This window comes from Haplochromis burtoni, unplaced genomic scaffold (assembly GCF_018398535.1).
Source record: "Haplochromis burtoni strain Fernald_Lab_line unplaced genomic scaffold, NCSU_Asbu1 Contig_27, whole genome shotgun sequence".
In the NCBI taxonomy this organism is placed as follows: domain Eukaryota; kingdom Metazoa; phylum Chordata; class Actinopteri; order Cichliformes; family Cichlidae; genus Haplochromis; species Haplochromis burtoni.
Window position 1 is genome coordinate 3,135,908 of NW_024582388.1, and position 3,221 is coordinate 3,139,128.

The following is a 3,221-nucleotide window of genomic DNA, read 5'->3' on the forward strand; positions in this document are numbered from 1 at the left end:
GTGTGTGTGTGTGTGTGTGTGTGTGTGTGTGTGTGTGTGTGTGTGTGTGTGTGTGTGTGAAAATGAAAGAGAGGGAGAAATGAGTAAAGTGGAAAATGAGAGCACACAGACAGAAGGGGAAAGAGAGAAAGATCTGTGACAAAAGGCCCTCATTAGTATTCTGGAGTGAGGAGTAATCCCCCTCCCTCCCCTCCAGACACACTCACACACACTTTTCTCCCCCTTCTTATTTTATTTGTTATTTCTGTTTTTTTCCTTCTGTCAAAATATTCATTAAGATTCATTAAGAAATAAAAACTTTTTTTCTCATCCTCTAAGCGTCTTTTTACTGACGATCTAAAGTTCATTTATTAGACGTGTTCTCCCTCTTTAAAGATCAGATTTGGGGAAATATAATCGACAATATCATGCTATAGTGTCATTGCGATGGAGATGCGGGGAAGTGTAAACTTCTTCAAGTGTTGATCAGATCTTCACCAAAAACTATTGATTTACCTCTTTTGAGGCAGCATTGAACCTTTTTTTAAGGTAAACTGAAATAATAAACTGGAGCAAATATGCACAATAATAAACCTTCTGCCTGGTTTACACTGTGAAATAAACTGAACTCAATTTGTATCCACAGCTTTCAAACCATTTTTAAGTTTGTTTTATATGGTATGTTTTACAGAGATGGAAAGAACAAACTGATCATTGCTGACAAGCTGATTGCTGATAAAATGTCCATCTATCTATCATCTTCCGGAAACCAAGATATTAAGAGAAACACTTTAAGGAACTGTGAAACTTTACTTCAAAATGCAGCACAAAAAGACAAGTCCCCTTTATTAACTTTTTATTTTGTAAATGATATATTCAAGATCGTTTATGCTACTGTCATGGATTTTTGTGTTTTGCAACCTCTGATTGTGCAAGGCAATGCTCTCATGATCTAATTTTCTGAAATATTGTTTAGGTTCAACAATACATGTAGTAAAAAATCAAATCAATTTAATAAGCTCAAATGTATAACTACACACATCTACACAATCTCTTTGTCCTGGAGAATTAATTCCATGGAGAATTATTACTTTACGAGTCTAATGATCATCGGGTCCAACTCTGATTTATTCTTTCGTATTTCCAGCGCACTTTGTTGAGAATTCATTTGCTTACCTTTTCAGCGCAGGCTGCAATCTAATTGACCCGTACAGAGAGGAGTTAGGAGCCTGGAGCCTCAGCCTTTCGTCCACATGGCTGCTTTGTTGTCATGCTCACAGGACACAATTGGGACTGTAACTCTGCAGGAGTAACTTCAACACCCTGCGTCCCACGACACTGATACACCGCTGAGGAGAATTATGGAGACAGTCACTGGCTCATCGGGCTCTTGTTTCGGACCCAAAGCCCGCTCTCACTGGCTACAAATTCTTCCCAAAGTGACAGGACTTGGCTTTATAACAGGCCCCTCTCTCACTGTTCCCCCTGAGCTCTCTCATTCCTGAATCCCTGTTGCGTCCTGAAAGTCTGTGTAATTGGTGTAATAATTGATCGCCACTCCCCACAGTCTCCCTTTTTCCTTTTTTTTTTATTAAAATGACACAAAGGGCCATGAATACATCATACAGGCAGCACACCAGATTCACGCAGAGAGAAATAAACACACATGTTCAGTGCCTCGCGTGCACATTCTGCACAAACGCACACAAGGACATGTGCACGCGCCAACAAATGGCCCTAACAAACCACCCCCTGCAGCAAACCCACACACACACAAGTACACACACAAACACTCTTTTAGGGGAAACCACAGAGCACCCTATTCATTTCTTCTGTGCCCGGCGTTTGCTGTGTCCAAGAGCGTCTGTACGGAGCATCCTGTTAAGCTCCGCCACATAAAGAGGGGCATCCGTGAGGTGAATACAACCCCATGGTTTGGCTCAGGAGAGGGTGACAAAGCATTATTTAATAGAAAGAGGACCATTGGTCAATGAGGACCATTGGTCACATGTGCAGAAGAGTCCACTTTGAACAAAGTGCAGGATCAGCCCTGAACTTTATTTTTGTGTTGTTATTGTTGCCATCAAGATGTTCTATTTTAAAGCAACACTGGAGCCTTTCTGTATTACCCCCGACCGCCAAAAAAACAAGACGAAGAGGAAGAGGAAGTCAGTACGGTGGAAACTAAATAACCACTGTGAAACTGTGTAAAAGTTTTCTGTGTATTCAAAAGAAACGGAAAATATGTGTGATCGTGGCAATGCAAGCGTGTGGCCTTTGAAGAGGAAGGAAAAAGATAAGATTAAACCACGCTGTCTGAACTTTTCTTACGCAGTCAGTTTTTGCATGCACATCTATAAAGCTGCAGGAGCAAGAATCCTAAAATCAAAGCGTAGGCTGAAGCAGCATGAACGTTTATTCTTCTCATTTGTGGCAGTTAGTTGGTTATTTGTTCCTGCATTTTGCAGGGCATCTCCACGCAAGGTGCTTGTATTTCAACATTAGTGTATGAGCGCAAGAATTATAAAGTGTGTGTTAGTTTATAAAGTTTAAAGTAAAAGTAGAAGTAATAGTTTTCTTCAAGGGTTGTTTTGTGGTCACAGTGACAATCAAGCTCTAAGTAATTTAGCCTGAAAATCCAGTTATTACAACACAACAACATTCGAGCATTTAGCCAAGTATTTCACTTTGTTAAAATAATGCATGCTAACCTGCACGTGCATTAATAGCCCCGCAGTCTAGAGTTTATCTGTTTTTGGCAGGTATATTATGTGCGGAAACTACCTTTATTAACTATGTAACTATGTGAGGAAAGTATCTGTCCAAATAAAGTTGCTGCACTGCACACTAATTATATGTAAGTTTGTGCACTGAACGTAAAGTCGACCCTCAGTGCTAATTTTACCCCAACCTGTATGAGCATCACTCAACCCACATTCAATTTCCTCCACAGTTCTTGTAAATTACAGTCAGTACTTCTGACTTGACTAGGAAGTTGGACCAAGCAAGGGGGAACGATAAAAATATGGCTTCCCTTTTACTTTAAAACTTTATCTTTATTATACCACTTACTGACGTTTTTTTTCTCACTTAGTTAAAAAGTATTAGTATCAACATATTCTAATTGAAGATATGTCATCAAATATGGTACCTGCAAAAAAAGTAATGATCTCACCATCTTCTCTTTTTGAGCATGACTTTGATCATTTAAAACCTCAAGGTGCTGAAGTACTCGAGACATC

General features: G+C 39.6%; 1 protein-coding gene across 2 annotated transcripts in view; it reads right to left on the reverse strand.

Moving 5' to 3' along the window:
* LOC102305133 (potassium inwardly rectifying channel subfamily J member 10) overlaps window positions 1–1,526 on the reverse strand; it is a 36,914-nt gene extending 35,388 nt beyond the window's left edge. For both annotated transcript variants that reach the window (XM_042219070.1, XM_005918092.3), the window contains exon 1: window positions 1,156–1,526. The gene's annotated coding sequence lies outside the window, so the exon portion shown is untranslated. The remainder of the gene's footprint in view (window positions 1–1,155) is intronic.
* Window positions 1,527–3,221: the final 1,695 nt, after the last annotated feature.